General features: G+C 36.9%; 1 pseudogene; it reads right to left on the bottom strand.

The window, feature by feature from the left end:
- Positions 1 to 23,127: 23,127 nt before the first annotated feature.
- On the bottom strand, positions 23,128 to 23,620 carry LOC118849624 (annotated as a pseudogene).
- Between the last annotated feature and the right edge of the window lie 1,838 nt (positions 23,621 to 25,458).

The following is a 25,458-nucleotide window of genomic DNA, read 5'->3' as shown; positions in this document are numbered from 1 at the left end:
TTTTAAATATTTCAGGCAAAGAAACAATGAGCATGCACTTAAGATATCAGTGACTGGATCTTCCTTTTATGGAATGAAGAAAATAGTGAACCTTGTCTCTCAAAGCCATTCAACTTAATTGATTTGGTTCTTCCATTGTATAGCTTGTGTCTGAGTCTTTGTAACACTATTTAGGGTCTTCTTGGTAAATATACTGGAGTGGTTTGCATTTCCTTCTCCAGCTCATTTTATAGATGAGCAACTGAGACAAACAGGGTTAAATGACTTGCCAGAGTCACATAGCTAGAAAAGGTCTGAGGCCAGATTTGCACTCAGGAAGATGAATCCTCCTGATTTCCAGGCACCCTACCCCATCCACTATGCCACCTACCTGTCCCAACTTAATTCATAGCTCCATATTTCTGGAGAGAGGATGATCTTTCTTATCTCATCTTTGCTCTTTAAGGGAAGTATATATTTTTTCAGTTATGGAAAATTTTTAGTCTAATAACCTTGAGGAGAGAATATTGCAAGGTCTACAATTTAATATACATTGCAGGTTATGTTTTACTCAGGAAATTTGAAGAATTTATTTTCCTATACTTTAATGTTTTGGATAAACAAAGTTCATGGAAAAGCCATGTAATTGGTACAGAACTTTTCACTTGTATTGAGCTCCTTAATCCTTACATGTTAGAATAATTTTGCATCTAGCCTCCAGTAAATTAGTTTCTTTGGGTTTAAAAAAATTCTTGGAATTATTTATTTTCAATTTGAAATTCACTTAATATCAAAGTGGGTATAATTAATTCTTTTTTCTGATGATCTGAACATGGTAATGAGAAAATAAAAATAACATATCAAAGAACTTTTCTAAAATACCTGATTAAAAAACATTTCAAGTATAAAGTGCTTTCCTTTCCTACATGAAATTTTGTTTTTATAATACATAAAAGGCATGCATTAGTGCCATCTAGTGCATTAACCCATCAAGCCAGAAAACACATCAATTCACTACTAACCTTTTTTCAGAAAGTACTTTGGAAACCCATACAATTGCCAAACTTCATATAATTCAAGCTTGATATTAAATGTGACTCAATTTTTGTCAAACAGTAACCCATTTGTCATTTGTCCTAAACAGGGGAGAGTTTTAAAATTCAGATAGTTGCCTATTTCTCTGTATTATAATTTTAATGGCTCTCACTTTCCATTGCATATTCTATTGGAAAGAAGTCTGAGTTCTCCCCAGTGCTTGAAACCTAATGACTTAAAAGTAAAATATAGTAGTTTGGCTAGTTAGACCATCTACAATCAGGAGTCAGTTGGCAAACATGTCTGAAGGCCAGTTTCTTTATTCTGATATTTTGTTCTCTTGCTTGTTTTAAATGAGGTCATTTCTGATGTCAAAAGAGTTACCCCTGCCAGTTTCCAATTATCTTCACTTTGAGGATCAGAAAGATAAGCTTCCATAGCTTTCATATCATAATCACTTCCACTCCTCAAGTCTGCATTCTTACTTCACTCAGTACCTTCCACACTGAGAAACTGGCTGGCCACACTGGAAAGAACGGTTATTCAGGTGAGTAACCTCTAAATCAGGAATCTATTAGGATTATTATGAATCAGGTTCTAGTCTGAGAGATACTAGGAAAAAAATCAGTATCCTTGCTGTGTTTCATCTGATAAGTGTTATCAGCTTGTCCTCTTATAATCCAACAGAAACCAGTTTCTAGTTTGGGTGTGGGAGCAAACACAAACATTCATATCCTACTTCCTTCTGCTTCCTCTTCTGTTCCTCAGCTCAAATGGCCATTTTGGAGTTCATCTAAATACTCTGAGCATGACCACAATTTGGCCAGACTTGGCAAGACAGCGGTAGCAGGTCATTTCTTTTTTTAATTAGTTAATTTATTTACTTTTAGTTTTAAACATTAACTTCCATAAGTTTTAAATTTTCTCCCCTCTCTCTCTCCTCCCTTCTCAAAGTGGCCTGCAATCTGATATAAGCTCTACATATGCATTCTTATTAAACATATTTCAAATTACTCATGGTGTATAGAAGAATTATAATGAATGGGAGAAACCATGAGGAAGAAAAAAACAAAACAAAACAAAAAAAAGAAAATAGTATGGTTTGTTCTGCATTCAGACTCCATAGTTCTTTCTCTGGATGTGGATGGCATTTTCCATCATGAGTCCTTTGCATTGTTTTAGGTCCTTGAATTGCTGAGAAGGACTAAGTCTATCAAACTCAGTCATTTCACACTGTGGCTGTTACTGTGTACAATGTTCTCCTGGTTCTAGTAGGTCATTTCTACTACGATCCCTACTATTTTCATCAATTTCCCCTTTGAAGAATCACCAATTCTCAAAGTGTGAAAGTACCTAAGAATCCACAGAATCTAATTCATACTTGTTTAAGTATTCCCTCTATGAACTATCCAATTAATGGGCATTCAGACTTTACTTAAAGACTTTTGGTGGGGGAGAGCACAAACCTTCTTGAATCACTACATTCCATTTCTTAGGAAATTTTTGCTTATTTACCCTAGATATATTCTGAATCTGCTTCCATATCATCTACTCAATGCTCCAACCTGCCTCTGCTAAGAAGACAAGCATTACAAGTCTAATCCCTCTTTTATATAAAAATCTTTCAGAATAATATCACAATTCACTCTTTAATCATCATATCAATGTAAATATTATGAAATAGTTAAATATGCATTAGAAGCAGAATATCATAATAGGTACATGGCCTCAAAGCCAGGAAGGCCTAGGTTCAAGGCCCACCTCTGAATCTGCTATATGATATTGGAGAAGTCACTTAATTTCTCATTGCTCTAGGCAGTCCTCTTAAGGCTACAAGTTACTTACTTTGATACAGAGGGGTTTGCTTCAACCAAAGAATCACAAATCCATTGACTCTCCCATCTAAAAGTATATTTTTCAAAGTACAACATTTTGTTTTTGAGGCAATTGGGGTGACTTGCCCAGGGTCACACAGCTAGTGAGTGTACGAGACCAGATTTGAATTCAGGTCCTCTTGATATGCTGGTGCTCTATCCACTGTACCACCTAGCTGCCCCAAGGCACAGAATTTTAAAGAAGTAAATGCAAGAGGTGGAATGCAGGCTGATAATTCACATATATGTTGACCTTTAAGGTTGCAAAACAATTTACCTATATATCGTTGGATCTTCCCAACAACCATGTGAAGTGTTATTATCCCCATTTTATAGAGGAGAAAATTGAGGCTAAGAGAAGTTCAGTGTTTTGCCCTAGGTCACAGGACTATTAAGTGTCCAAGGCAGGATTTGAACTGAGGTCTTTTGGACTCCAAGCTCTGCTGGCTCTAAGGTTTAGTAGCATTTCTAGAATCCTGTTTTAGTCCTGGACCTACGATTGACTTGCTTGTGGGATCTATGACTCTTTCACCATTTTTGCTCCTCACAAGTCCATAAGTACCTTTAAATATTTTGCTGCAATACAGCTAATGAAGAATTATAACTGCTGAGCCCATTTACTGATAACAAGACATTCACCAAAGAAAAGCTGATAGCAAAGAGGTTTTCACAATCTACACTGTACAGTCCCTTTCAGGAGTGTTTGTTGCCCTTAGGGATTCACAGCCAGCAAAAGTTATAATCCCCTTAAGCAGCTGCTTTGGCCACTGTTTTCTGTGAAATATCCAATGTGACAAGCCTGCCTAAGGTGATGCTTGAATTATCTGCTGTGAATTATCATTTGACTTGAGGCCAAAAATGTGGCAGATTCAACAGCATCACATGGAAACTAGATTATTTCCATAAGTCCTGCATTATATTAAAGCCCTCTTATTGTTCCTCATTTATTTCCTTTGTTTTGTTTCCATTGTAAAGGCTAAACAGAGATTTACTTTATTTTTCAGAAAATAAATGTTTTTTACTGGGTTGAGACAAACATTATTTAACTAAAACCTACAGGTATCATCACCTCCAGGTAACACAAATCAATTGGTATTATTATGTTGTCAGATTGCATTTAGAAATAATGCTGATAATGCTGGTGCCACTGGTAACTACAATCTCATCCAATGTAATATTGGAAGCTGAAGTGTTACTTCTGGGCAAAGTGAAAACAGATCTTGTAAAAGAAGTGACTATTAACTACTGTAGGCATCAGAATACACACCTCCATATTAAGCTTCAGAAGGGCTCATGCCCACTCTTTTCAATGGCCTGGCCCTGTTCCAATCAGATATTGACGCTGCATGCGACCTTCGAGATTGTTCAGTTACATAAGTTGCTTTATTTTGCTAAATTATGATCTTTGTCTGTGACTCTGACTGTTATCAAAACAATTTTTTTTTACTACTAACAGAAATGGCTTTGCAGGTGACTCTTTTAGAGTCTAAAAGTCACTGGGGACATTTAAATTGAATATTGTGAAAGTAAATGTAACTATTAGCTAAACAAACTATCTGTAGATCCTGATAAATCTCTATAGACAGTCATTCTAGTCATTTAATTCCAGTCATCACAGAAGTTATCATAGAATCACAAAATTACAAAGGACCATCTTACTGCAATGTAATTTATGTATTTGCATTTCTGATAATGAATTAAATCAATCTGACTTAAAATAATCAAAAATTTAAATTTGGTGTGAACAAGCTCTTAATAAGTTTGGGAGAGATGAAGTACTTGGATCATTAGATAAAATCAGATGATCACAGAGTCCCTATGCAAGGATTGGTTGAAAAAATAAGTCATGTCTATGTGTTTGTCCATAGAAAACAACATTTTAATATGGTCATTTCAGCAGCAATTTAGTTTAATTGAAGTTCAAGAAATATTACCTGGGGAAAGTTTCCCCCCCTAACCCCTGCTGACCAAAGGATAACCTTATGAAGGTTTCATAAACCTCAACTTGTCATATTAATAACAGTGTCCTCAGGGCAATAATGGGTCATAATCTACTTTGGGAGCTGAAGGATTCACTGAGGACAAACTAGAAACTCTAAGGAAAAACTCTGGGATGCTTTAATCAGAACTCAGTGGTGAGCTATACCTAAGAGGAAATTCTTGAGAACTCCACGAAGGGGAAAAAACAAAGCAAAACAAAACAAAACCAATCAACAAACAACAACAACCACAAAACAAAAAACAACTTCTAATAACTAATAACTGAGTTACCCTTCTGATACATGGGTTTTAAAAACTTAAGACCCTTTTTTTTCTTTCTCATTAGCCTCATGTCACACTATGGGAGCGTGTTTATCAGATATTGGGAGGATTGTCTTTGAACTAATTCTCCCTACCAGACATGCTACTTAGTAAATACACCTTTCTAAAATCTAATTGATTGGTAGTCAACACATTGGTTGGGGTTCATGAGCAACTCTACTAAAAAGCCCCATTCCTCAGGGTTAGAACTTAGAACTCTTAGGAGAGAAGTAGTCAGTTGCCTTCTGGGGATCCAACCTACTGATGGAAGTAGAAGTTGGAGCATATGTTGCAAATGTATCTGTTTTCATGTTATATGCCCTCATGTATTAAGGCCCTTGAAGGAAGAAACTGTTTTTCATAGTTTTTTTGTTTGTTTTCAACCCCAGCACCTAATTCAAGGCTTTGTACACAGTAGGTGTTTAATCACTGCTTGTTGCTTTGGATTACTACTTGTCCTAACTTTTTGAAATTGAAATTATTTTAAATTAGTGACAAATATTAATGAAATGAGAGGTACTATAGATAACAAGATCAAAGATTTATTGCTAGAATTGAACTTAGAAGAGGCTTGGTAAGTCCACCCCATTCAATTTGCAGATGAGGAGACTAAACTGGTGAGGTTAAGTGATTTGACCAAGGACACACAGGTAGTAAGTGAAAAGGCAGAATTTGAACCTGAGTCTTTAGACTCCAAATGCATTGTTCTTTACATAGTAACACTCTGCCTAATTAAGTAGTGGATGGAATCAGGAAGTACTGAACAGAGCTTTGGAGTCAAGAAAACCGGGGTTCACGTTCCTCTCTCTGACATATACTATATGACACTGTGTAAATTATTTAACCACTTGCGACCTCAGGCAATTCTCTAGGACTATAAATTGCAGAATAGATGCTTATTTACATTGACAGAGGTGGTGTTCCTTACTCTTATTTCCCTACATGACTGAACTTACAGGTTCTAATAGAAAAGATGTAGTTTTCTATATATACTTCTAAAAGCACACTATTATTGTTTTTGAGAAGTGATGTAGTATAGTCGATACGGTTCTCTACACTAGTTAAATCACAGGCCTAGACCACCAAAATAACGACATATCTGTATGTCTGCATGTAGGTCCTCATGACAAATAGAAATAAACTGATAATATGTTGGTTAAAGAGAACTGCTATCCTAAACAAATACAAATATTAATATGAAATAGATATTTATATCAATGTTGTCTCTGATTTATAAGTAGATGGGTACAAATGAAATATTCAGTGTTATTTCAAAATTCTTTATTCTCTTAAATTGAATTGTTGATTTGCTTAATAAATACTTCTTTTGCTGTTGTTAAATGTATCAAAGGCACATTGTAGGCCAGCTATTACCAAAGTTATCATAACTTTCAAATTAATAAATCAATCAATATTCATCAAGTACCTACCAAACATTCACTGTACTCTGTGCTGGGGTTGGAGAGGGAGGAAGGTAAGAGAGGCATGGTACTGTGTACATACTTGGAGTTTGTAGTCAAATGACTGAGTAGAGTTGATGAATCTTTTAGATAGGGACATTTTAAACTTACGGACATTTTTTTCAGCATTTACTTGAATAATATTCTGTAATTTTTAAGAGTAGAGTTTATAAAAATTTTATGAAACATGAAAACGTTCATAATTCTGGTTCCTGAGTATAGTTTTAAAAAATTATCCATGCATCTAGAGAACAGCCAGACTTGATGCTAAGAGAAATGTCTTTTCTTCTCTTTCTAACTTTGGACATGACTAATGAAGGAAATTGCTTGAGTCTCTCTCTCTCTCTCTCTCTCTCTCTCTCTCTCTCTCTCTCTCTCTCTCTGTCTCTCTCTCTCTCTCTCTCTCTCTGTAAGGGCTTTTGTTTTCTTCCCTTCTCAGTGGATGGGGGAGGGAGAGGTAAGGGAGAGAATTTGGGACTGAAAATAAAATAAATTTTGGTTATTGAAAAACAACAACAACAACAACAACAACAAAACTTAAATTCCCTAAATAAATCAAGTGAAATAGAATCCTTAATGAAATATAATATAGTAAATAAATTTTGAAAGTCACCTATTGCAACTCTTCCTATGAAAGTGCACATACGCATACGTATAAAAACACTCATCAGAAAAACCCTAAACCACACAGTTAAATGTCAAATGGTTGTTTTTAATTAAATCATTATGCATTATCAAAGAATAATGGAGATAAACTTTGATTTCATGTGATAGAGATACAGGAATTTCAAGTACAATAATTCTTTAAATGTCAATTGGTACAAAGTTTGCTGTTTTTCTGTCATTTCAATTGTGTCTGACTCTTCATGACTCCATTTGGGGTTGTCTCGGAAAAGATACTGGAGTAGTTTGCCATTTCCTTCCCCAGCTCATTTAGTCCAATTCAAATAATATGTGATGTAGGTGATCTTTCAGGTAAACTAGTTTTTGAATCTTCTCTTTCCTTCCTCTCTTTCCTTCATTCTTTTTTGTCTTTCTGTTTTGTCTTTTTCTTTCTTTCTTTTCTCTCTCTCTCTCACTCTCTCCTTCTCTCTCTCTCTCTCTCTCTCTCTCTCTCTCTCTCTCTCTATTTGTAAGGGTTTTTGTTTTCTTTTGTTCTCAGTGGATGGGGAGGGAGAGGTAAGGGAGAGAATTTGGGACTGAAAATAAAATAAATTTTAGTTATTAAAAAACAAAAACAAAACAACAACAAAAACTTAAATTCCCTAATTAAATCAAGTGAAATAGTATCCTTAATGAAATATCATACAGTAAATAAATTTTGAAAGTCACCTATTGCAACTCTTCCTATGAAAGTGTACATATACATACATAAAAAAACACCCATCAGAAAAACCCTAAACCATACAGTTAAATGTCAAATTGTTGTTTTTAATTAAATCATTATGCATTATCAAAGAATAATGGAGATAAACTTTGATTTCATGTGATAGAGATACAGGAATTTCAAGTACAATAATTCCTTAAATGTTAATTGGTACAAAGTTTGCTGTTTTTCCATCATTTCAATTGTGTCTGATTCTTCATGACTCCACTTGGGGTTTTCTTGAAAAAGATACGGGAGTAGTTTGCCATTTCCTTCCCCAGCTCATTTAGCCCAATTCAAATAATATGTGATGTAGGTGATCTTTCAGGTAAACTAGTTTTTGAATCTTCTCTTTCCTTCCTCTCTTTCCTTCATTCTTTTTTGTCTTTCTGTTTTGTCTTTTTCGTTCTTTCTTTTCTCTCTCTCTCTCTCTCTCTCTCTCTCTCTCTCTCTCTCTCTCTCTCTCTCTCTCTCTCGCTCGCTCTCCCCCTCTCTCCCTCCTTCCTTTTCTTCCTTCCTTCCTCCCTCCCTTCCTTCCTTCCTTCCTTTCTTTCTTTCCATGTAGAAACTTAAATTTATCAAAGGGAATTGTGTCAGTAGTTAAAGGTTGAATGTGATCATGAAAGAATATATACCAGCTTTACTAATTATTGGCAAAATATATCTTTCCCCAAGTTCAGCAACTAAAGCAACCTGGGACAATTTTAGCAGATATTTCTTTTGTCAGTCCAGAAACACAAAAGGTTTATTCCAACTCACCTCATCTTTCTTCTTCTTAAAAAATAAAATTTCAGAATTTCAACTATTAGATTTGAACTTTCATCATTCAACAGAAGAAGTGGACTTATTTTCCAATCTGGATCAGGGATCCAAATGAGATCCTACTGACAGTTTCAACCCCTACCCCCTTAGACCCACATACTCAATCAGCTTATCCCTACGGAGTTTTCCACATTGATAGAAGAAACATTCATTGTCAGAAATCAAGCTGTATTTGAGGGATTCTAGGTGAGAAATGAGTGTGTATTTATAAAACAAACAAAAAATTGTTAGATTTATTTCCTGTAATGTGATCTAAAAGCCACTTTTAAATCAAATTATTTTGCTGCATTGATTTCTTTGTTACTTCTTTCTCATCATTCAAATCATACATAAATACACAAATAAACATTTATGTATCCAAAACCCAGAGCTGACTCCATATTCACTGCCTTTTCTTATTACCATCTTATCACACTAATATGGTCAGTTTGGACAAAATATGATGCAAACAACTTGGAAAAGACACAAAAGAAGGCAAGGGCACTGATGAAAGGATAGGAGGTAAGACCTGTGGAGATGGGCTAAAAAAACAAAACAAAACTAGGTTTATTTACTTGAAGGTAAGACTCACAAAAGACTTGCATGAGTGTTTTTAGCTATAAGAAGAGCAATCATTACATTTAAAGAAAACTGCTCATTTATGTTTCCAATAAGGGAGGCAGGCCTCATATCTGGTATTCCTTTCCAAAGATGACTTCCCCACATCCTTACCAGTTAATGAGAGAAAAAAACAGTACTTTGCACACGATAGACACTTCCATGTTACTATACAAGGCAGCAAGGTGGCATAGTAGATAGAGTGCCAGGCCTGGAGTCAGGAAGATCTAAGTTCAAATATGGCCTCAGACATGCACTACTTGTGTGACTCTGGACAAGTCACTTAATCCTATTTGCCTCAGTTGCCTCATATGTAAAAATGAGCTGGAAAAGGAATTGAGAAACCACTCCCTTATCTTTTCCAAGAAAACTCAAAATGGACTGTGAAGACTTGGACTGAGTATGTTACTATACTGGCAAGTTATGGGAATGAGTCTATAAGTTATCTGTGTTTTAGCAACTACTTGACAAAGTTTCTTCCACTTTCCTTTTGGACAAGATGCAAATATTCCAGATTATAGTTGAGTTAGGTAAGCTCAGAACTGATTGGATGGCTGGACCTGTTGTATCTGGTTTAGCGTTGACTGAAAAAGTTGGTCTCTAGTGGAATGTGCCTCAGTTTCATCATCTATAAAATAAGCAGGTTGGTTTCTAAGGTCTCTCTCAGCTCTACGTCTATAAGCTTAAGATCTGTGCTTATCTGTGCTGTGTCACGGAACACTGTTTTATCAATAACTTTTATAAAAACAGGGGGACCAATCTTTTCAAACTTGTAAATCCCACTAGAAAGGACAGCTAAAGCATCATACAGTGATTTGATTCAATGAGACTCAGTTTTTATAGACAAGAATTTTGGTCTAAAATTAATAAGATGACATAAAAAGGAAACATGTGAAGAGATGCCAGAGTTCAAAAATTCAACTTTATATGTACAAAATAGGGAGGTGTAACTAGGCAACTCTTAGCCTGAAGAAGATTTGAGTGGAATTTGATGTTTGATGAATCCATAATATATTATGCCTGTCCGAAAATAGTCTGGTGTGGCCTGTTTTGGATAACATATTGCTTACTCTTTTGATCACTTCTTCCTTTTCTACAAGCTGCACAGAAGCATGAAATGCCACTTACTGTACCACACTGCCTCCCTGACCACATATATGTTGGTTGTGTGATTAAAATATAATTAAAATTTAAAACCAGAAAAGATTATTTGTATGGGCAAGAGCTTTATGTCCCTAAGAGTTGTGATACACTAGAATTATTTCATGAAACATTTGGTGATATATTTCATGCTTAAACTTCTAATAAAGCTATTTAAAGGTGCCATGGGAAGTCTGGGAATGTAGCGAGTTCCCTATCACTAGAGGTCTTCTAATCGAGTCAGGATAACCAGTTGCTGGGAATGGTGAAGAAGGGATTATTATGTTTTTTTAAAATTAATTAATTAATTTATTTTTAGTTTTCAACATTCACTTCCAGAAGTTTTAAATTTTCTCCCCCTCCCTCCCCAAGACAGCATGCCATCTGCTATGGACTCTTCCTATTAAACACATTTTCACATTAATCATGCTGCATAGAAGAATTATAATGAATGGGAGAAGCCATGAGAAAGAAAAACAAAACAAAACAAAGAAGAAAGTAGTGTGCTTCACTTTGCACTCCAACCCATAGTACTTTCTTTGGATACGGATGGCATTTTCCATCAGGAGTCCTTTGGAATTTTTTTAGGTCCTTGCATTGCTGAGAAGGGCTAAGTCTATCAAAATCATTCATCACATGCTGTGGCTGTTACTGTGTACAACGTTCTCCTGGTTCTGCTCACTTCTCTCAGCATCAGTTCATATAATTCTTTCCAGGTTTTTCTGAAGTTCACTTGTTCATCATTTCTTATAGCATTCTATTACCTTCATATACCACAACTTGTTCCATCATTCCCCAATTGATGGGCTTCCCCTCAGTTTCCAATTTTTTGCCACCACACAAAGAGTTGCTATAAATATTTTTGTACATGTGCATCCTTTTCCCCATTTTTATGTTCTCTTTGGGATACAGTTAGAAGGGATTACTAGTTTTAGGTTATACCAAAATAATTCCCAGATCCTATCCTACTTTGAAATTCCATGATTCTGTTGTGAGCTCTAAGACTTCTTTCACATGTAGAATATTATAACCATCTATTTAGAGCTTGATAGTACTTAGAGCAGGAAACTAGATGCCAGGCCTGGAGGCAGGAAGACTCATCTTCTTGAGTTCAAATCTGGCCTCAAACATTTACTAGCTGTGTATCCCTGGCCAACTCATTGTTTGCCTCAGTTTCCTCATCTGTAAAATGAGCTGGAGAAGGAAATGATAAACTACTCTATAAAAGAGGAAATAACTATGTACAAATAAAGAATATATAGGATACATTGGAATAACCAACAGAAGGAAGTCCCTAGAATTAAGAGGGATCAGGGAATGCTTTCTATAGAAAGTGGAGTTTTAGCTGTTGACTAGAAAGAAGCCAGATATTCCATGGGGCAGAGATGAATTGGGAGAGCTTTTCATTCATGGAAGACAGCCAGTGAAAATGTCTGGAGTCAGGGAAGGGAGAGTCTTGTTCAAGTAATACCACAGAGCTCAGTGTCACTGGATGGAAAGTATGGGGCAAAGGTGGGGCATAAGGTGCAAAAAGACTGGAAATGTGAACAAAGGCAGATTATTAAAAGTTTTGAACTCCAAACAGAGGATTTTATATTTGATACTGGAGTGATATGGACGCACTGGAGTTTTGTGTGTGTATGTGTCTGTGTGTCTGTGTGTCTGTGTATGTGTATATGTGTGCACGCACACATGTGTTGAGGAGTGATATGGTCAAATCTGCAGTTGAGGAAGATGACTTTGACAGTTAAGTGTAGGATAGTCTGGGGTGGGGAGAAACGTGTGAAAAGTAGACTACTATAGTAGATCAAGCATGAGGTGTTTAGGGCCTGTACCAAGTTGGTGGCAGTGTAAGAGGAGAGGAGAAATACATGAGAGATGTTACAAAGGTAAAATTTAAAATTCAGAAACCTTGGCAACTGATTGGCCATGGGGAGGGGAGTGATAAAGAGAAAGGAGATGAGAATGACACCTAGGTTGTGAAGCTGAGCTACTGGGAAGATGGCGATACCCTTGGCAGCAACTGGGAAGTTTGGAAGGGAGGAGTGTTAATGAGTTCAGTTTAAGATGACCACAGGACATCCATTTAGCAATGTCTAATCAGCACTTTGAGATGAGACTGAAGGTCAGAGGAGAGGTTAGGGATGGATAAATAGATCTGAGAATCATCAGCATAGTGAGGATAATTTGGGAACTGATGAGGTACAAATGCTCTTTAATCCTTTAATTATTGTTTGATGGTATTTAGTGACTTTAAAAAGGTTGCAGCATATAGAGGTGCTGATATGGTTAACTACTTGAGATGATTCTGCCGCAAAGACTTTTCAAAATCCCTTTTATTTATAATATTTTACCACTAGGCACCCAGTTTGCTTTAGGAAGTCTGTGCTTACCTTTATGATGGCTAAAGAAAAATTGATTCCCAATACATATTTTAGAGGTATGGCAGCACAGTCTCTGGAATCAGAATGCCTACTTTCAATTCCCAGCAACAACAGTGGTGACTCCTGGAATCATGAAGGCCATTTAGTTTTTCTGGGCCTCAGTTTCCACATATATATCATGTGACAGTTGAACTGGATGGCCTCTGAAGTCTCTTCTGGCCTTGCTTCTAAAATTCTATGAAATCCCACACCACTTTTCTTCAAAGACTTCAAAGAACTTTTCAGGTCTTCCTTAATTAAATTCAGACCTCCCTATGAGGTAGATAGAGCTTGTGCAGAATTAGCTCTGTGTGAAAGATGATGGAACTGAGACACAAACAGAGAGATTAAGTGATTTATTCAAGGATTCAGAGAGAATCATTCAGAAATGTAATATGTCACTGCTGATTTCAAACTTGGTCTTTATCTACTAGGTTAAATGGAATAATGTATTTGGCATTTTTCTTTCTAAAGTTAAACAAGGGTTTATTTAGTGCCTACTTGTAAAGACAGTACTGTGCTAGGGAGTCACAAGGGAGGGTTAGTCTCTGAAACAGAGGGCTTTTAATCTAATAGGTATTGTTACTGCAAATGGAAAAATAGATAAAGATATATAGATTTAGATGGTAAATGAAAAGATAAGAACCATGCCTCCAATTTTCTTTGTGTTTCCCCATGGTTCTGAAGTTACTTTTGGGCACAGTGGGTATTCAGGAAACACATCTGACTATTTCCCCTTTAACATTTAGTTCCTTGGCTTTTAGAATTTTGATCCTATGTTGGATTTTTTAAAAAGCTTTTGAGGGAAGATGGTACAATGAGGGTTGAGGGGAGATTACCCTGGGGTTAGAATGAGAAGATGGTTAAAAACTCATTTCTCTCACTTAGTAATTATGTGATCTTGAGCAGACCAGTTAAACCAAAGGATTCATTTTCTTCATCTGTAAAATGTGAAGGTTGGATATGACATATTCCATTCTATGTCTAAATATCTGACCCAATCACCTAGTTCTTTAAGTGTACACTATTCTATGATGAATTTGTACAAATACAATATGTTCAGTTGACCTGCTGATTGATTAAGCTCCTCTTCATAGTACTTTACTATCCCCACTTCATATCATGTTCATGCCAATATCTTCACTTTTTCTCATTCCTTTGCCTGCTTCTCTTAATTCATATACTATGTATGCCTTAAGGATCAAAGCAAATCTATCTCCCACATGAGATCTTATCTGATAACTCTAGACAAATCAAACTCTTCTATCTCAGCATTTCTTGTATGTATTCTGTACTACAAAATTTGACACTTTGTCAGATTAACATATTATCTTGATAAATATAATAGTCTTGTTCAGTAATTCTTTCATGTATTTCATATTGCATCTCCTATATTGGTAGTTATTGTCCACATTCTTTCCTTGCCTACTAATCCATTTATAAGATTCAAGATAACGCAACATGTGAGGTATTGAAACAACATCCTTCAGTGAATATTAGCTTGTTATCATACATGCATAACAGGGCAGCTAGGTGGTTTAGTGGATAGAGTGCTGGGCCGGGAGACAGGAAAACCTGAGTTCAAATCTGGCCTCAGACACTTATTCGCTGTGTGATCCTGGGCAAGTCACTTAACCCTGTTTGCCCTAATCTAGTGGAGTGGCAAACCACTCCAGTATCTTTGCCAAGAAAACCCCATGAACAGCATTGGTGGGCTATGATACATGGTCTCACAAAGAGTTGGACATGACGGAATGATTGAACATCAACAGCAATACTTAAATACTTAAATAACCTTTAATAAATTTTGCTCCATAATACATACTCATCTGCTTACCACTTCCCCACCCACTCACCTCCATCTTATGTTTGCCAGAAAATTTTCCTAGGTAGAAAAGTGTTAGTTTCTCTCTCTCTCTCTCTCTCTCTCTCTCTCTCTCTCTCTCTCTCTTTGTTCTGTGAGTTTATGGCTTATTATATTTTAAGCATGGTTCAGGCATATATAACAAAGTTGCATAGTTTATTGGTAGAGTTTAACATCAGTTAATATAGTGTTATTACTGATGTTCTCAAATTACGCATAAAATCTGTGAAGAGAAACATTAGATGGGAGGTATATGTCCTTATGTGGGTGTCAGATAGACCTATTTATAGCAATTCTTTTAAGCTGTATTCACTCTCAGGAATCAATAATAGTACCAGTTTCCTCTTTACCACTAGAACTTAAAATACTTTTCCCAGCCTCTTTTCTTTTCTCACCATAATGTAAGCTCCTTGAGGTCGGAGACTATCTGATTTTTTGTCTTTGCATTTCTCTGCACCTAAAACAATCACTGGCTTATAGTAGTTACTTAATGAATTCTTATTGATTTATTTGCCTGAGATCCTTCAAGAGCCTTCTTTGTTATGGTTACTTCACGATTCTATATTTTGTCTTTTCTAGATTCCATAAGGCATTTGGGAAGCCTTTCTCCATCTTACAAAGTGGTTTCTGCCACCATCATTTCTTTTAGGGAGGCGGATCATCACAGATTACAGTGTATTCTAAACTCAGAATTAAATGAATCATGGCAATTATTTTAAGAATTTATTTTAAGTATTTAAGAATATTATATATTAGATTCTAGTCCTATGCATATGATGTTCTTTCCTGATTATTTTACTTCCTATAAGAACCAGAGCTTTTTCTCTTTGCTTCTGAAATAATAAACTTCAAAAAAATGAAATGTAGGGAAACCCCTCCCAAGGTTCATGTTGGGCAAAAGAGCTAATTCCTGTGTTATAGATTAATTATGAAATACTAGACTTGGATCATCATGAGACACTCTCTGGCTTCAAGGTACGTGACATGATTTGGTCTGTAAAACAACCCCTTACTGGGGGGAAAAAGTTTTGTTGTAACACAGAAGTACATAAATACAAATAAGATGATTTTTAGGTTTGAAGGAAATATATCATTTGAAGCAGACATGGTAAGGCCCAGATTTCACTTCATAGAGAGAAATTTTGATTTTAAAATCTTTAGAAGCCATTTAGTACAATTAACTACCTATATTCCTGCTACAGAATTCCTGAAAAGTTTTCAACCAGTTTCTTTAACCATCTTTTGTTATAAAGAACCCATTAGCTCATGAGGTAATGCATCCCATCTTCAAGTAGTCCAAAGGCTTGATAAGTTCTTACTTAATTGAACTATAATCAACTTCTATATAGCTTTCATCCATTGGTCGAAGGACTGCCTTCCAGCATCACTCAGATTAAGCCTAATAGTCCTTCCACACGTTCTCTCTTTAAACATTTGATGCCAACTGTGATCTCCCCAATAAGTCTGCGCTTTTTATAGCTAAAACTCAGTTTTGAACAAAAATGTTTATCATAATTCACTTCTAATTCCTTTGCTTTGGCTAAAACCATCTTTAGTTGAGTATGGTGAAGGAAGCTGTAGTACATTTAGCAAGGTAAAAAACAAACAAAACCTTAGTGCATGAATTCTGTTTTATATCATCTATTAGAATTACAACATTTGTTAATGATGATGAGAGGGATTTCAGGTCACATAATGATTTTTTTTAGCCTTCCAGATACATAACTGATACCAGCCATGGCTTTAATTTTTTATGTAAATTCTAGCCACTTTTTAAAACATGAATCTCATATACATATACATATATACATATATATATATATATATACATATATATATATATATAACCTATAGTAATACTAGAGCTACTGGTAACAAAGTCAGAAATCCTGATTGGAAAATACTCTCTTGTGCACTCATAAAAATTAAAATGCTATCATACGTAAATGTTATTAATTCATTCAGTAAGAATTTATTGCACCCCAACTTTGTGCATCACTGAACACTTACAAATATGTATTGGATGAAACAAATACACATCCATTGCTTTAGTTTAAGGCACCGATTGGCTTGTCTTTACTAATAATATGATATCCATATACAAAGAACTTTGGCCCTGACTGGGAAGAATTAAGCAAATTCTCACTAAAAGTTCCTATCCAGTGGTTGTAGGGATCATTTTAATGCAAATTGAACATTTCACCAGCCAATCAATAGAGCAAAAGTTTTGGTTCTTGATCTTCCAACCAAATTAAAGGTTCTATTTGTGCCAAAAACAAACACTTCCAGGTAAGCCAAGTGATTTCAATGAATAAAAATTTTGAGAAAGAAGTTTTCCAATTTCCTCTGGTTGTACCATAGATGAAAACTTGGGCAGCCAACATGCAGGTAGATCTGATACCAGAAAGCATTTGCTTTCCATGGGCTGATACTCATTTGGTCCCCTCAACATTTTGCCGAATAGGTAAATCAAAGGAAACTCTAGCTTTTCTTATGGTAAACAAATAACTAGGCCTATTGAATTTTCACCATCATATGCAGGCATCATAAAAAAATCATGCTAAATTTGGACTAGGAAGATGTAGATTCTAACTCTAATTCCATAATTAGGTTTGTGACCTTGAGCACATGAATTAACTTCTCATTTATGAAATTTACTAATCTGTTATTTCCTAATCTGTAAAATGATTTATAGTTGGTACTCTATGATTCTAGAGATGCAGTGTTTTATAGTGGCATGAATACAGGCCCTGAAGTCAGGATCTAGATCTAACCTCTGATTGTGCTACTTACTGGAGCAGCTAGGTGATGCAGTAGATAGAGTGCTGGGCCTGTAGTCAGGAAACCTCCTCTTCCTGAGTTCAAATTTGGCCTCAGACATTTATTAGCTATATGCGGAAATCACTTAAACTTGTTTGCTTCAGTTTCCTCATGTGTAAAATGAGCTTGAGAACGAAATGGCAAACTAGTCCAGTATCTCTGCCAAGAAAATCCCAAATGGGGTCTCAAAGAGTAAGACATCACTGAAATGCAACCGTGTTACCACCTGTCTTAACCCTGGGAAATTAAAATTTCCTAAATGCTGCAGTTTCAACATGTAGAGAAAAAGGAGATCTAGGTTTTCTTTTAAGGATAGGTAGGCTGATAAATGTCTAAGGACCTCCTCCCTGGGGGGAAGCACAACCAACAAATTTGAGTTTGAGCTGCATTATCTATGCCTTCTTATGCTTAGAAATAAACAAAACAAGAAATCAAGCCCCTATTTTCAGCATTTTCTATTTCTAAGTTGTAACTGCTCACGCTGGAAATTTGATCAGTTTCCTGCCTATGGCTCCAGAAGACTTCTCTTCTAGATCTAACTTCTATATATCAAGAAGGAAATATATGAGAGAGGCATGGTCTCCAGGACTCAGTATAGATGGTTTAGATTAAGGATTCTAGGATTCTGGCTTATATCTTCTAGCTGAGAAGCCATACAAAACACTACTCATACTGCTCATGAGTTACCCCATCTGCAAAACCCTTATGTGTTTTTATGTGCTTTAATACATTGAGACCATGAGGTATCATTGCCCCTGAATCAAAGATATCTGATGTCACAAAAAAAACCTCTTCCAAAATAAACTGGTTTCTCCAATAAGAATGTGAAAGCTATTACAACAGCATTTACAGTAGCTAAAGAAGCCAAACTAAACACAGATGGAGAAATAAAATTATTACATTAAAAAGTTACCTTAGTTACCAGTTATCAAAGTGAATTTGTGCCTCTTTCCCTGTGGAGGGTAGACTTGCTTCTTACAGTGGGTCCATTTGAAAGATTATGGAAACTGCACATTATAATAAAGTAATGATTAGTGCTTACTGGTTGCAGTTTAAAATATTATTTCACATGGGAAGCCAATTAGAATTTTCTACTGAGGCTTAGATGACAACCTTTATGTATGGCTGATTTTATTCATACTGAAATTAGAAAGGAAATGTTGGGTAAACTCCCTTTAGTTGTTTCAGTATCTCTTGAAAAATGTGAAAGTGACTTGTTATTGCTTGAGTGTTAATATTTTGAAGTCTTCAGGGTCTGTACAGTTAAGTGGGCGAATCCTAAAGTGATTCATACTTCTTAGGTATTTGCAAATAGAAATTTGATTCTTAGAAGTTAAAGTTAATTTGTGTAGGAAGATGTTTATGTATCAAATCTAGATTTGAGATGACTGAGAAACTCTCACCGCTGTGTCATAGAGACACAGTAAAGAATAAATCTTATTTGAAATGAGAGGTACTGGACCCCGAGGGCTGACATTAGCAGTTTGACTGCTCTATTGGGGGAGTTGGAGCAAGGGCCTTAAGTGCCGCTCATAAAAAGTAGTTAGGTATTTTTAGAGAAATTAAAATTACAACTCTCGAATTTTAGATCAGCCTTCAGTCTGCATTAGTATGAAGTTTTCTTACATGAAGGAAAATTCATCTGGACCCAGAACAACTACCTTTCTGTATTTCTGTCACTGTGTTGATCTCTAGTCTCTCTTTTTCTCTCTTATTTTGGCTCTGTCTCTATCGGTATTTCTGTTTCTTTGCATTTCTCTCTCTCTCTCTCATATGCCCACATCCACATCCACACCTACACTCCTCACACACAAAGCAATGACCCTCCTCTCCCATCATGCAATCATTCTACTTCAAATAGAATTATTCAACCATTTCAATATATACAATATATGTTGAGAATGAAAATGGCAGGTGCATAATTGAGAAAACTCCACACTGTATGCAATAAATGTAGTCAGGATTACCATTTCCTCCCTTTGTTTATTCACTCTTTTATTTATTATAGGCAACAAAGTATTATGGAAAGAATACTGGATTTGGAATCAAGATATCTGTACTGAGAGACACTGGAGAAATAACAAACTTCCCCAGCTTCAATGAATTCAACACTAAACTGGAGAAAATTATTAGTTATTTTACCTACTTCACAGAATTGTTATCAAGAAATAACTTTGTAAACCTTACGGTGTAGTATAAATATGAGTTATGTGTAAATAGACAGGCAGTGAGGTAGTTGGAAGGGAGCTGGCCATGGAGACAGGAAGAGCTGGGTTCAAGTTATGCCTCTTACTAATACTAACTGTGTGCCTTGGGAAAGTTATTTAACTTCAACATAATCTAAGCAATTCTCTGAGACAATAAGTTTCAGAGAAAGCATCAATCTACCTTGGCAGAGGGAGTTCCCCTCATCTGAGGGGTCCCGATACCAATGAAGTCACAGATCTGGACCCTACCCCTCAAATTAATAAGACACATAAATTTAACATACAACAAGCATTTAACTAGTTACCAAAAGGTGTCAGATACTTTGTTAGATGCTGGAGCAATAGAAACAAATATAATTCCAGTACCTGCTCTCAAAATGGTAATATTCTAATGAGGCAAGATCTACACAGATCTATATATGTTTATCTGTGTACATAGATAAGTAAGATAGTCTAAAAAGGGGAATAATAGGTGTAAAGCATGATATAAAGGTGACATTTCTTCTGGCGACATTTGTTCTGGCTCTCATGATATAGGGGCCTAAATCACTGAAGACTGTGGGAGTTGTATTTTTTTTCCACTTGGAGAAGAGAATTAGGGAGTAGTTTTGCAAGAGAGTTTTCAGCTATAGAGACATCAGAAGGACACCCTACCCCCCCAAAAAAAGCTGGAAGACAATGGAAATAGGAGGGAGGTGACATGGCTTCCCCCAGGCCTAGAAAAGTGAAGTGATTGGGGCATCAGCCCTGTTACACACAAAAGCCTTTTCCCAGGAGAATGGCAAGGCAAAAAGTACTGTGAGAGGTATATTTTTAAAAAATGTTAAACCTACAGAGCTTGCTCAGGGGACGGGAATCCAAGCCTTATGTAAGACGGGAAGGAAGGACACCCATTGCTAGCAGAGGTCTTGTATCCTTTTAAAGATAGCACCTTCCAGATATGATCACATTTGTCATTAACACCTGTGGCTAAACTTGTCCACTTAAATCTGGCCTACCTGACCAGGAGCCTAATGTAGTGACTCCCTAGCATCACCCAGACACATCTCTCAGCTAATTTGTAAAAAGGAGATAACACTTTCAGCTAGAGGGGGTCAGAGGGAATCAGGAACGTCTACATAGAAGTGGTGGCACCTGAACTGTAACTTTGAAGAAGATTGTGAAAATTGGATATAAAGAACAAGGGAATTGGAAATATGTGTGAAAGCCAGTGTGAAAGCCAGTGTAAAAGTGGAAGGCAGCATGTAGAGGTCAGGGAATCACTGATAGCACAGTTTGCCTAGAATTCAGGAGTATGGAACCTATGGTCTTGAGGCCACATGTAGCCCTCTAGGTCCTCAAGTGCAGCCCCTTAACTGAATCCAAACTTCATTTTCCCCAACCCTGGCCAAGATCATAAGGCATGAGGACAAGGGAAAAAGTATATCATGCCATGAAGCTTGAAAAGTAACTTCGAAACTGACTATGGAGGGCTTTAAATTTCAAGAGCTTGTATGTTGCCAGAGATAAATATGGAGCCACTGAAAGTTTCTGAGCCTCTTACAATATGAATCAGTTGGTCATAATCCTGTCTCTCCAAACCTCCTCCCCATAGCTAACAAATCTCTTCCACATGACAATCTTTCAGATATTTTCAGATATTGAGGCAGAGAGGTGGTACATAGGTCATGAATTGGGAAGACTTGAGCTCAAATCTGACTTCAAACACTTAACTAATTGTGTGACTTTGAATAAGTTATTTAACTTCTGCTTGCCTTGGTTTCCTCAGCTGTAAAATGGGGATAATAATGGCACTTCCCAGCATTGTGATGATCAAAGGAAATGATTTTAAAGCATATAGGAAGCACTCTATACATATTAACTGCTATTATTATTAGTTTAAAAATGTTATATTAACTTCCCTAAATCTTCTATGCTCTAGGCTAGGCTATCCTCATTCCTTTAATCTGTGCTTCTATAAGTTATTCTGAGTACATTGCTATCCTTGTCATTCTCCTCTGTACAAAATCCTGCTTATCAATATGCCCTTCAAAAATCTGGTGCCCAAGACTAAATGGAGTATTTAAAGTATGATCTCACCAGAAAAAAATGCCACATAGTGAAATTATGACTTTCCTCACCTTAGACATGACTACAAATGTAGCCTCTGTCCACATTTGTTCTTTTGGTTACACTATTATCTTGTTGCCTAGTATAGGGACAACCCCCAAAAAATCACGAGTCTTTTTCACATGAACTGCCACATCTACCCCATTTCCCACTTCACATTTATCACTATCTTAAACTCTTGTTAGTTTTAGTCTACTATTCTACCATACCAAGAATTTTTTGGCATCCTTTTTCTAACATCTAATCCATTTAACTACCATTCTGAGCTTTGTGTTATCTACAAATTTAATGATGCCTTCCTGCAACTCAAATTTAAAACACAGAATTTAAAATCTACATTAGTTGATGATTTTTCTGTATGACTACATTGGTCTCTCTATACAGTTCCCATTTTTCTTCTTCATGATCATTTCTATTTGTGTCATCAGAATTCCATTCTTGTAATATTTTTTATGCTGGCTTCCATTGCAAATCTTAGATTCCTATACACACTTTCTCTGAACTCCTTGAAATCTTTTATTTTCAAGTGTAGCATCAGGCTTTATGCATCTTTATTCTTCCCATCTCTCTTGAACTCTAAGATTCTATATAAGGTGCTGGTGAACAGCCAGTTTCCCCTTAATGGTTTAATCAGGTAAGGCCTTAGCTTAAAAGGGCCAAGGTCTCCCATTGCATCCTGGGCCATCCATCTCCAGTCCTCCTGGTGAATATCTGGCCACTGGACCCAGTTGGCTCTGGAGGAGAAAGTGAGGCTGGTGACTGTGCACAGCCTTTCCTCACTCAAATCCAAGTCAATTGCAAGTCATGACATCATTTCCCTGATGTCATAGTCATCTTTGTAAATGAAGGACAAACACAATGGTCTTAATCAGGTCCCCAACAGCAGTATCCCTTTGTAGCTTCATATTTTTTGAAGATTGAAATTATCATTAAAATTAGGAAATTAGTGTTATATTAACTGCTCTTTTTTATTTTATATTTTTATTTTTTAAAGGCCAACACATTTAGACAACTTAAATACAATTCCAACAGAAATACTCTGACAAAAGCAGCAGCGGTCTCAAAATATGGTCTCACGTTCAGACACTCGCTGATATCATCCAATTTCTTTGATTTAAAAGAAAAAGACTTTAATGGTAAACATCTTTCTTATCTGCAATATAATCTATGGACTCTTGTGGACACATTAACTTTTCACCATCTATGTCAGGAATTTCAAACCCAAATTCATCTTCCATGGCCATTATAATTTTTACTTGGTCCAAACTATCCAAGCCCAGGACTTTCATGAAGTGGGAAGATGCTGAAAGCTTTTCTGGATCAATCTTCTCATATAGTTTCAACACATAGAGGACACAGTCCATAATGCTGTCCAGTGTCAGAGTGGGCAGTCACTATATTGGCAGCTCAACTGTAGGAATATCCCTGAAACCTGCATGTGTGCAGAGGCAGGGACTGCTGCTGCCGTCCTCCTCCTCCGCCCTGCCACCGCCTCGCATGGAACCAAGCCAAACGGACAGACCAAGGCGAGCGCAGGGCCCTGGGCTTTGGTCAGCAGCACCAAGGCTGTGGGCAGACACAGGCAGAGAGGACACAGGCCGCCATGGCTACACCAACCCAGAGTGCAAAGCCAACTGCTTTTCTTTTTAACAAAGAATAAGCTCTAGCTGATATCCGAATAGTTGAGGTCCTCCTCTCCACTATATCCTGCCAGCTGCATGAATCTTCTTCTGGCCTGATCCTCCATAGTATACATCCATCACAATATCCCATCTGTTTTTCCTTCTACTGATAATCACTGGAATGTTTTCCACTCTGCTTTCCCTCTCTGGTTTGTATAATTTTTTGCAGACATGTGATACAGAACCCTTCTTATTGAATTGATTACTTGTGATTAAAAGTACAAGTTTATATTTCTAGATACTATAATAAGGCACATCTCACCAAGTCTCAGTGATATCTAGGAGGCTGAATCTGCCTCCAAGCCTTAAATGGAACATGCGCCCCCAACATTTTGCTGATTGAACTATCTCTATTCCTTTAAAGTCCAGTTCCGGTGTCACCTCCACATAAAATACTTGAATACCTTCTACACTCTCATGGTATTCTGTCTGACATCTCTTCAGTACATAGTTGTATTCTAACTTGGATCATATTCATTTCATTTTTTTTTTATTTTATGTATTTCATTTTGAACTTAAGAAATAAAACAGCACCTCTGGGGGTGGAGCCAAGATGGCAGCTGGAAAGCAGGGACTTGCTTGAGCTCCCCACCACATCCTTCCAAAAACCTATAAAACATGGCTCTGAACAAATTATAGAACTGCAGAACCTACAAAATATCAGAGGGAAGCAGGGATCCAGCCCAGGACAGCCTGGATGGTCGCTGGATGAGGTCTATCACACATGGAGTAGAGGGGAGCGGAGCTCAGCATGGGAGGCAGCAGGACCAGGGCAGCAGGACCAGCCAGACCAGGAGCCAGGCAGAACAGGCGCTACCACCCAGAATCAGTGAACTGTGGCAGTTACCAGACTTTTCAACCCACAAACACCAAAGACAACAGAGAAGGTTAGTGGGAAAAGCTGCGGGGGACAGAGTTCGTGGTTTGGCCACCGCCCTGGGGGCAGCGGGGGAGGTACAGCTACAGAACTACAGCTGCAGTTACTTCCAGACCCAGGCCCATGTGGTGGGAGGAATTAAGTGGCAGATCAGAGCAGGAGTGAAGAGCCTGTTGAAGATTTGCATCAGGTCCGGGTTGGAGGTTCCTGAGGAAGGAGGAGTGCTGGGGTGGCAGAGCAGACTATATAGAAATAGCTCTGAAATCAATGGCGCATCCCCTCAAGCTTGGAACAAAGTACTCTTTCCTCCACAAGCAGTCATACTCCGACGAAAAACTCAAGGGTCAGGTAAGTTGGCTGGGAACATGGCCAGGCAGCGAAAACGCACCCAGATTCAGTCTTAGACTTTGGAATCTTTCTTTGGTGACAAAGAAGACCAAAACATATGGCCTGAAGAAGTCAACAAAGTGGAAGAGCCTACACCAAAAGCCTCCAAGAAAAACATGAACTGGTCTCAGGCCATGGAAGAGCTCCCAAAAGAGTTGGAAAAACAAGTTAGAGAAGTAGAGGAAAAATTGGGATGAGAAATGAGAATGATGCAAGAAAACCATGAAAAACAAGTCAATGACTTGCCAAAAAAATACTGAAAAAAATATTGAAGAAAAGAACACTTTAAAAGCAGACTAACTCAAATGGCAAAAGAGCTCCAAAAAGCCAATGAGGAGAAGAATGCCTTGAAAGGCAGTATTAGCCAAATGGAAAAGGAGGTCCAAAAGACCACTGAAGAAAATACTACCTTAAAAATTAGATTAGAGCTAGTGGAAGCTAGTGACTTGATGGGAAATAAATATATTATAAAACAGAACCAAAGGAATGAAAAAATGGAAGACAATGTGAAATAT

This window comes from Trichosurus vulpecula, chromosome 5 (assembly GCF_011100635.1).
Source record: "Trichosurus vulpecula isolate mTriVul1 chromosome 5, mTriVul1.pri, whole genome shotgun sequence".
Classification (NCBI taxonomy): Eukaryota; Metazoa; Chordata; class Mammalia; order Diprotodontia; family Phalangeridae; genus Trichosurus; species Trichosurus vulpecula.
Note: the sequence above shows the minus strand (reverse complement) of the source record. Positions and strands in the feature narration are given on the sequence as shown.